This window comes from Punica granatum, chromosome 5, assembly GCF_007655135.1.
Source record: "Punica granatum isolate Tunisia-2019 chromosome 5, ASM765513v2, whole genome shotgun sequence".
NCBI lineage: Eukaryota > Viridiplantae > Streptophyta > Magnoliopsida > Myrtales > Lythraceae > Punica > Punica granatum.
Window position 1 is genome coordinate 21319565 of NC_045131.1, and position 10503 is coordinate 21330067.

Sequence of the window (10503 nt, forward strand, 5' to 3'; positions counted from 1 at the left end):
TTGTAGGTGCTGGAGATGATATCACACGTGTATCTTCCGGGATGGACTGTGCAGGCATCGGTGGCGCGTCTCGCTCCGAGATAACAGGTTGTTGCTCTTCAGCCATTTTTCCGCGTGCCCGAGTAGGGTATCGATGCGACGCCAGTTGTTAATACCTATATATGTGTAAGTGTATAAGTGCAATTGTTATGTGTTAACCATCTTCTAGATGTAAATGACAGTATATAAATGCATGAGATGTATGAGTTTAAAAACACTAATGCCATTACATCAGCTTGATTCGCGTTTCATAATTTACAAAGGCAGTCTGTTCAAAAGGAAACATAAACATTAAACCGCCAACTGTTACGACCCGTAGCTGAGTGAGCGCTACGCGAATTCTGTACAGGCAAAAACGCTCAGTAAATGAGCTCAAGGGTGGGAGATCCTGCGCGCTCTTGCCTGCGCTAGATCCAGCGTAGCGTTCAAACGCGCTATCTCCCTGTCTTGGCCGGCTACGCGTGCACGAGTTTGAACCAACTCGCTCTGAAGCTCTCTGTGATCAGTGAGTTCTGCGCGAATATCCACTAGCTCACAGCGAAGACGATCTCGTTCTGCCCTAATAACCTGCAGCTCTGTGCGTGCGACTCCTTGACTTGAGCTCTCTGCATCCGAAATGTCTGCGTGCGATGTTGGCAGTATCCGTGGCATGCGTAGTCGACGAACAGGTGCGAATCCATATGGATGGAACTGCATCACATACGCTGCTGTAGCTGCAAAAGCTCGCTCCTCGTCAGTGGGATGTTCTGGAAAGTACAATTGCTGGACGATGCGCGTGCTCCATAAGCGTCGGACCTCTCTAACTCGTAGAATCCTATCCGGGAGTGAAATTGTGGTGTTTGACCATCTGAAGCAGTGTGAAGTGCGATCTGCTTCTATAGGCATATCTTGTAGCCCGCCGAGTTGTCTGATGACTCGGGATGGAAAGATAAGTGTGCTCCCCAAATGACTGATTAAGGGAAGTCCTATAATCGAAGGACATCCCATGATCATGGGACCGCCAGGATTCCAACGTGTAGTCCATAAAAACTGTGCTGGGGTGAGCTCCTCCATAAACTGCATCCAGTCGGTGTAGTTACGGTCGGAAGGTCGAAACACATGAAGTAAGCGAGCGATGAGTGATCGCTCGTCGGTGATACATGAAAAAGGATGAGATAAGCCGAACGGCCTGAGGTGTGCGAGAAGCCAAATCTGAAGCAAATGTGGAGATCCTCTCATCCTGCCCCGTCGATTCTCTCGTACATAGTCAAGAGACCGAATGGTCTCAGCCAAAACGGCTTCCACATAACTATGGCCTCCTACCACTTGGAGGATGACTTGAGCAAGTGCCCCGTCTGTGAGGTTCGACGAGTACGGGAATAGCATGGTTCCGAAGATGAGTAAAAGAAATCCGTGACAAGCGTCGCGCTGATAAGACTCTCCTGTGGCATTCAAAGCACTGGTCTGTATGAAGTCTATGAGCCATGTGGTCCTAATGCTGTGCTCCCCTCCATACTGAAGCTCGCAATAAACTTCTTCGTTGCGGAGACCTAAAAGGACGGCTAGTCTTTTCTGTATCGTGGCAAACGGGTTGGGCACCACGATGTCATGAACCGGTGTAGACAGCTGAAGAAGCGTCGCATATTCCTCTACTGTAGGTGCTAACTCTGTCCCATGGAAGCTGAAAACGGCTCGCTGAGTATCCCAAAAACTAATGGCAGTTCTGAGTAGGGTCCAATCAATGGGAGAATCGGCGAGCAATGGTAGGTCTCCTATGAAGAGCCGGAGGAATGCGCGGTCTACTGGGCGGAATATGTTCCAAAGGCGAGTAATGTCCGCTGACGGTGTGATGATGACATCCAGCCTAGGACAGGGACGCGGGCGATCCATTCTTACCTAAATGGATAAGATATTGGTTTAATGTTTATAAACAAACTGATGTAATGTCCTAGTTTGTTTTGGAAATATGCATGCAGGTACAGAAAATAAATTATAGCACGAGTTCTTTACATTATACAACACTCTCTTAGTGAAAACAACAAAAGGCTCGCCTAAAAAAGAAAACTACGAGCCGACTCAAAGACTCAACTTTTGGGTCGGTAGGCTGCGTGAAGGTTATTTTTGGCCCAGCATGACGGTCCCTGTTTATGCATGGTTTCAGTGCTCTACTGGGAAAACCACTAACTAGGGATGGGGGCCCTCGATTCAAGGGTGTCAATTCCTTGAAATCGAGCGAGGATCTTTGGGGGCCGGTTCGGTGGCGGAGCCGACTCGATCCGTTCCCTTACTCGGAACCTCTGACTAACCTAGCTTCCTAAATTGGCGCCCGTGGGATTTCAGGCGAGGTACCTAAATCCACTAGTATGATGCAATGCAAGTGCGGAAAGTAAAGGTGCATAAAGTAGATAAGCGGAAAATTGTAGAAAGCGGTAAATGAACATGCAAGCAAACAAACGGGATCGAGCCTGAACCCACTAAGTATGTCCCCAGTGGAGTCGCCAAGCTGTACGGACCCGAATGTGGACTCTCGTCGGGGCCCGCATCGCGCGCTTTTGGATCGCGCGGCTTGGTCGGAACGTCCACCTTCCCGCGGGGACGCGCGTCGGACACGCGTGAGAGAAGGAGTCGCCACTTATCATTTTACGACCCGAAGGTCGAGGGCGGATAAGTTACCCTGGGTCTAGGGGTATGGAACACCTAGTTTGTTGTTAAGGCATTGATCTGTGCGGAACCGGAAAATCCGTGTTCGGGGGTTCATGTTACGTGCGGGCCTATATCCCGCACGCCCTTTCGGTACTCTGGTTTGCTAGGCTTGCATGTTTTATTATTTACCGCGTGAATTAAGCTGCACTCGGCTCGCACGTTTTGACACCGGATATTCGATGAACCAAACGATGTCGGTTGAGAAGCCGGGAAAGAAGTAAATCTATATGTCGGGGAATTGGTTCACAATCTTGCATTACAGTTCATCGAACCATGGAGGTTGAATCCCTGCGTGAACCAGAACCGCGATATCTTGGATTCACTTGTGTCTGGGCAAGCATTAGACCGATTCGATTAATTCGACTCTCGGACCGTTCGCTCACCGACTGGAATTCTTACAGAATAAAATGCACCAAATAGAATCCTTACAATGCTCTCAAAAACAATAAATACAAATTGCAAAAGGGTCGAATTCCAGTCGTTTCGCGTTCGGTTATTATTCCACTCTAACTCACCGTGAGTTTAGGGAAAAGACCGAAGAACTGAAATTCAATGAACGCTCTCACTGAATAGGGCGTTGGACCCTGTGAGTGTTGATTAGGGTGTTGGACCCTGTGCTCGATGATTAGGGCGTTGAACCCTAATATTATTCGGCCTAGGGGTCAGGCCCGACCCGCATGGCAAACAGGTGCAGAAAGATAACAAGCAACAGGTTAATAACAGACAAAGTGTTTGTTATTGTCTTGTTTACGTGAATTAACAGATTATTAACCCAGGGGTGTTTTTGCAAGCAAATGCCATATGCTAAACAATCAAACATATGCCAATGTTTCAGCATTCGGCTTTGTTTTGAGAACTTGACAAAGAGAGTCAAATCTCAGGTGTGTGAATCGCTTTTACAGTTGTTCTGTATTGTGACACTGAATTACCACTGAATTAACCAAACTCGTGTTTTGACTCTAGATTTGGAATCTAGAATTCCTCCTAACCATTATCTAGTGTTTGGTTAGGTCGAGTGAAAGGTTAATCAGCATTTCACAGGTTTTCTGACAAGGATCAACTGTTCTAGTTACCCGAGTCTATGTTAGGATAGCAGAAACTCATCAGTTAGATAAGAAAAGGCTATGCAGATGAACCTGCACCTGAACAGGTAGCCCGTTCTTATCCCGTACTGTAGTGTTTCTGTTATGCTAACCCTAAGATGTCGCTGGATTGTGAAAAGACGATTTTGCCCTTTATTTGAAAATTGTTTTCAGAAAAAAGGGGAAACATCACAGTGCGGGCCACCTCGGCCTGTAGCCGGTGTCGACCGATTCCCTGGATCATCCAGGGTTGTGCAAGAACCCCAAAAAGCCAAAGAACGGTCGATCTGTCCGGAAGTGATCTAGAAAGATCTTCTGTATCTTGACCTGAGTTACCTGGAATCAAGTGAAAACTCAAGTTGAGACACAAAAGCCCTTTTTAGACGTCCATGCTACATCGGACCGCGCGTTTCGGGTTTTGAAATTGATAAGTTTAAAAAGGGCACCAACATCCTTTGACGACTCGTCGACGCGAGTTATCAGTTAATGTCCAATTCGGGTAAACTTTATCAGTGTGAAGTGAGTTTAATCGTGTGAGCGTCCCGATTAACCAGTTTGTGGCATTAATGCTTAAGGGTTGTGCCGAATGCATTAATTGTGAAAACGATTCGCGACTCGACGACCAAGACGATTCCATAAGGATCGAGGATAATTTGGTCTAATGACCGAAACTATCCTCATAACCAAATGGACCCGAATGAGTCATCGATACTCGAATCCATGCATGCTTTGTTTAAAAGAGTCTTTACATGATATTTTAATATGGGAATCGTAAAGACATTGAAGTAAAACTTCACATCATCCGATCAACAAATTAAACTTGAGATAAGGAATTCATTCTTGACTCAAGGAAGGCCAAGAAGCCCTCGGCTTCATCTTGTGAAGGGTGGCCGAAGGTTCTCATGGCTCTATCCGAGTCACGAACGATTTCCTAATCGTGGTTTAATTATTTCTCGCATGCTCAAACATCGACCGTGATAAATAGCACCCTTTTTTAACAAAAGCCGGCGTTATCACGATTTGTTTAGCTCATTCAAACATACAAACATTCACAAACGTGTTAATTAAGGAAAAGGATAACATAACACCGGCTTCATGCATGCAATAATGATAAACAAACTCGGAAATTAACTTGAATAGGCTAAGGAGACCGATCTTAACCCGAAAAGAGCAATTTAAATCTCAACCCTCTCCTTTAGAGAATTGGCCGAGACTTAATGTGCCATAATAGGGTCGGGATAGTCTTCTTTATGATGATCCAAGCCCCTTTCCGACATGGTAGCAAGTCCTAAGATAGTGTACGTGTATAATATAACATAAAATTGCATAAAAATTAAATCTTGTGAATGAAACATGCATGAAAACACCATAATACTCCATAGCCATGCAAAAATATAAAAAGTCCTAACTCCTCTAAGTCGAAAGTGTTTTACCTAGCCTCGGAATACGAGGAAAGAGTCGGGGAAGTGTTTGAGAGTCGGGTGACTCGGTGGAACCCTTAAAAGGGTATTCGGGTGCAAGGATGGACGTGCACGGGCACGGTCGAGCACGGTGACGGGAGCTAGTGGGCACGGACGTGCGCTGGTGACGGGCGCGGTGCGCTGGTGACGGGCGCGGGGTGCGCTGGTGACGGGCGCGGGCGTGCGCGGTGACGGGCGCGGGCGTGCGCGGGTGCGGGTGACGGGCGGCGGCGTGACGGGGCGCGGCGGCTGCTGGTGACGGGCGGGGGCGCGGGCGGCGCGCGGGTGACGGGCGCGGGCGTGCGCGGATGACGGGCGCGTGCGGCGCGGTGACGGGCGCGGCGTGCGCGGATGACGGGCGCGGCGTGCGCGGGTGACGGGCTCGGCGTGCGCTGCTGGACGGGCGTGGGGTGACGGGCGGGTCGCTGCGCGGTGACGGGCGCGGGCGTGCGCTGGTGACGGGCGGGGCGTGCGCTGGTGACGGGCGCGGCGCTGGTGGGGCGCGGGCGTGGGGTGGCGCGGGCGGCGCGGTGCGTGCGCCGGTGACGGGCGCGGCGTGCGCCGGTGACGGGCGCGGGCGTGCGCGGGTGACGCCTGGCTGCGGATGCTGGCTGCGCTCAGTGACGCCTGGCTGCGGATGCTGGCTGCGCTCGGTGACGCCTGGCTGCGCTCGGTGACGCCTGGTGACGGGCACTGTTCACCCGAGAGCTCCAACTTCACCCGAAATGATCCAAAATGATAAGCAAACGACTCCAAACTAAAAAACTGGGTTCAGAAATGGAATCCTTGGGTCCGAAACATGTCGTCTATGAAGTTTGAAGAATTTTGGATATAAGTCGGAATAGTGCCCGCTATGGATCCCGACCTAAACTCCAAAGCTATTTGGCTTGATTCTTGATTTTCATGAAGTTCTTTGCTTGCTGCTGGTTCCTAAGGAGTTGAGAGCATTTTCTAGAGGGAGAAACTAGCAAGATGAGGTGTGCTTCATGAATGATTAGCTTAATCACAAATAGGCAATATATATGTGAAGCTAATGAGCAATTAAGCAAAACAAAGCACCATTAAGGGCCTCATTAATGAAGGTCGGTTGCCCTAATGGAGATGAGGATGAATGTCATCCAAGTATCTTGATGAGGAAGAGCCAAGAAGCATTAATGGAGGTGGAGTTAATGGCTTGAGTGTTGACTTGGAAGACCAAAGATATTTTGGGCTAGGTGAGGGCAAGAGAGGAAAGGGGAAAAGGCCGAAAAGTTTGGGGCAAAGGGCGGTTGCCCTTGGGCAGCCCGTGGGTCCCACGGCTTGTGAGGAGAAACCGGGAAAAGACTCGGGTCTCGATTGGTCGCGTATTCGAAGTTCGTGGTTCGAATTGAACGTCGAATTGTCTGTATACGCGTGAAAACGGAGTTAATGAGCCCAAAATTGACATTTTCTATTGAGAAATGTCCCGGATGTGTGTGGGGCTCGGGAGCCGATTTTGCCCATTGCAAGTGATCGGGGCGAAGTTGTCCGCTTCTGACAGCATATCCCGTGTCTGCATCTCATGTTGGTCATTTTGGCATAAGTTGTCAAACCACGTGAACAATCATCCCTTAAGCCGGTAATGCTAACGTGGGGCCGGAGACGTCCTAGGAGGCCGAGACTGGTTTTCTCAAGATGACTTCTGAGTTGCTTGGGCACTCCGGAGATTACTGTAATCTCTGTTTGTCAAGATTAGACCTCCAAGGACTTGAAGAGTGTATCTGAGACCTCTAAAGCACTGTTTGAGAGATCTAGATGAGTTGTGTGAATTATTCCGACGACTCCACATTGAGCCTTAAGAAGGCTAGCATTGTGTAACGTAAGCATTCGGCGTCAAATTTCCCCAAAGAGGACCTCCGGATATGGATTTCCACTGAAAATGGTCATTTCCGCTCTTCGGAGGTTACTCGGGAAACCGCGAAGGGTTTTGCTGTCTGTTTTGCCCAATTGTGAATGTCTGCTAGAGTTTTCTGGGTAATGCAGTATGAACTTCGTTTGCCGTAATTCCATCAGACCCTTCTCCGGCTATGCTCTTCTGAAGAGGGGTATGCTTGTTTTGCCGTTCGGAAGTCATTTGAAGTGTCTGTGTGACTTCCAAAAGACAATCTGAAGCGTTGTTCCTACTCTGTGTGCTGATGGGGCATGGCCGCGTCTGATATTTGGAATTAACTTTTCTCTAGGAAACCGGCATTTTTGGACTTCCACTGAAAAGTTGTCTGTATACAGAAAGTTGTTCTGTATAGAACAGATGATTTGCAAAATGCCTTTGGGGACACTCTTCATCTATTTGGCACTGGTGTGGATTTTTGGAGTCCAATATTCACTATCTTCCGATGACCGAGCGAACTATCGGAAAATAGTGCCGTCCGTGTAATACACTGAAAACGCCGGTTTTGGACATTGTTGAGTTCTTTGGTCGCTCTGTTCCCCTTTGGTGACCCCTAGAGTCCTTCTGTCATGTCCATGGGCCATTTGCTCAATTTTGCCAACTTGAGGATGAATAGTGATTTCTTGCTCTGCCGAGCCGTTTTCTGTATTCTGCTCAAGTCGTGGCTTGGGTCATTGCTAATATCATTGTTTGGAATGGTGAGCCAAAATGGGGTGCTGACAGCCACGGAAACTTCCGATAAGTTCGCATTAGTTTTTCAAGAACCAAAGAGAATACTCTCACAATTTTCTGAATGTTTTTTTTTATTAAAAATTAACTAAGATGAATATATATAGACATAAAGTAATCCTAATATGGCCATATCTCTTCTTAAAGATAAGGAAAATAAAAACCTAAAATATTGATAGAGATATGACTTAATCTATAAAGATATGAAATCTTTAATATTCTCAGAATATCTCCATGAAATTTAAAGTTCAAACAAATCTGATGATATCTTCTCTTGATCATCAACTATTCTAGAAGTTTCCTCAAATACTTGCTGAATTTAGCCTTGTTCGGAATATTCTATAACTTGAATCATGTTGATAGATTTTTGTTGATTACGTGGTTCATGTCCAATGAGCCTCCACGAATTTGCTTGAGCCCGAACCTCTTGAATCAGGCCGTTGAGTTCATCGTTAAACTTCTTTACTCGTGCTCGCGTAATCGGTCCAATTGGAACTTGAATTGAATCCCTTGAAGTCATGCTACGATTTGCATCAGAGGGGGCGGGTCGTTTGTCCCCGCAACAACATCCAAACTGCTGCCAGTCCTCGCTCCTTATGCTACTGCAGTCTTGCTCCTGTATCCATCATGACCTTTTGATCGATTTTCCACAAATGGCGCTAAATGATTGGGTCTGAAATCGTACTCCAGTATCAACAGGTCTTGATCAGCCTTCGTGCTCCACGATTTGTCTTCATGCTCCTCGCTTGTTTACTCCACATCGCTCCAGTATTGATCTTACTCTAGGACTTGGTTTTACTCTAGTACCTACAAATAAGGGTAATCGAAGGGTGTTCCTTGATATCTCCGATGCATAAGTCAATGTCTGTCTAAAATACAGTAATAGTGCTTGGGATTAGATGTGATACCTGATAAAAGGTTATGTAGGAGGGAAGATGAGATGATCTAATCCTGAGATATTCGGGATTTGGGATATCTTAGAGATATTCATTTTGATATTCTCCTATGTAAATTAGGAAACCCCATATTCTAGAGGGTTGATATCGCCCTTTAATTAGGCTACGCGGGTGAGCCGAATCGGCTAAGGTAGTTGCTTGCTCTACTGGGCCTATTTAGCGGGCTAGTCGCTCATAATATTGGGCCTGCTCCAGTGGGCTGTCAAAGCCGGCTCCATCATACTACCATCCTTTAATGCATCTTGCACTTCCTCTTCTCAAATCAGCCACCATCAATGGGCTCACGGGTTGGGCTTGTGTTGCATTCGGGCATTCCCCTTTAGATTAGCTCTCCTTGGTTCTGGCCTATATAACTTGGGCTTTTCTTGATCAATCCTCGTCAAAAGTTAACCGTCACGAGCCCCGCGTCGCAGGCCCAACCCAATTCGGTAAAAACCCGAGACTAAAGGGGAGAATCCTAGCTAAGCCTGGGTATAAAGGGTAATTTTCTCATTGGAGAAGGGCAAGCAACAATTTCCTAATAAGGGGCGATTTTCCATCAAACTGGGAAGATCTCTCTCTCTCTCTCTCTCTCTCAAAAGCTTCTCATGTACGTTTCTCTCTCACATCTCGTTGGAGCTTCATCGTAACTCGGCGACTCAATTCCCAAAAACATCACGCCCCTACCTCGCTTCAAGCTCTCGATACCATCAATAAATGTTGGAATTCATGTCTCGTATAAATTTGTGGTTCTTCTAATCATGTGTTCTTGAACACTAGTCCTCACCCAATCATGGGTCGAGCTTTCTTTTCCGTTTTCTTGGGTTTTAACTAGACCACAAGCTGGGCTTCTTTTCCCGTGCCCGAGCAACAGTGTACTAATATGAGGCACGCATGTTTAACAATTGGGCTTATATAAGTTGGAGTCATCACTAACCGAGAAAATTTTTGGTTTAACATGATATCAGAGCGCAAGTCGGATATGTTACACACGCATTTGCTCTTATTTTATTAAATTTCACACGATAAGCCTTCAAAAACTATTTAAGCCGACATGTGAAGGGAAGTGTACGTAACAAAATAAATAAAATAAACCTCATTGTATCTAATAAATACAACCTTTAAAAATTTAGACCATGGTATATTGTTAGAATTTCACAGCTATATACCATGGTTTATTGTTAAGCAAATAGTTAATTTAGACCACCTACCGTCCATGGAAATTTGTAACCCTGCCACCAAAGTTGTCAATAATAAGATTAAACGTATTGGCCAAACATATGTCCATAAAGAACCGAAGATAATTTGACTAATATGTGCAGATTCCTTAAACCCAAAATTCCAGCAGTCCTAGTCCTCTTAATTCACGAGCCAGTTTCATGGTCCGACAATAAAATCCTCAAGGGATAGTTTTACATCCACTAATCAATAGGATCTTAAAATAGTTTAGTGGTGACTAGGAAAAGCTAAGAGCTAACGGCATTCGTTGTAACTTAATTGTCAAATAAATTTCTCCTACACAGGCTATAAACGAGCCAGTGAAATCAGTTTCATAACATAGTTCATTCAATTTTCTAATGAAAATATCTTCAAGAAAATGTATGTAATTATTTCATACTACTAACTATTAAAAGATTGAAAGAACTCTTTACCCCGCGACGTACAGATTT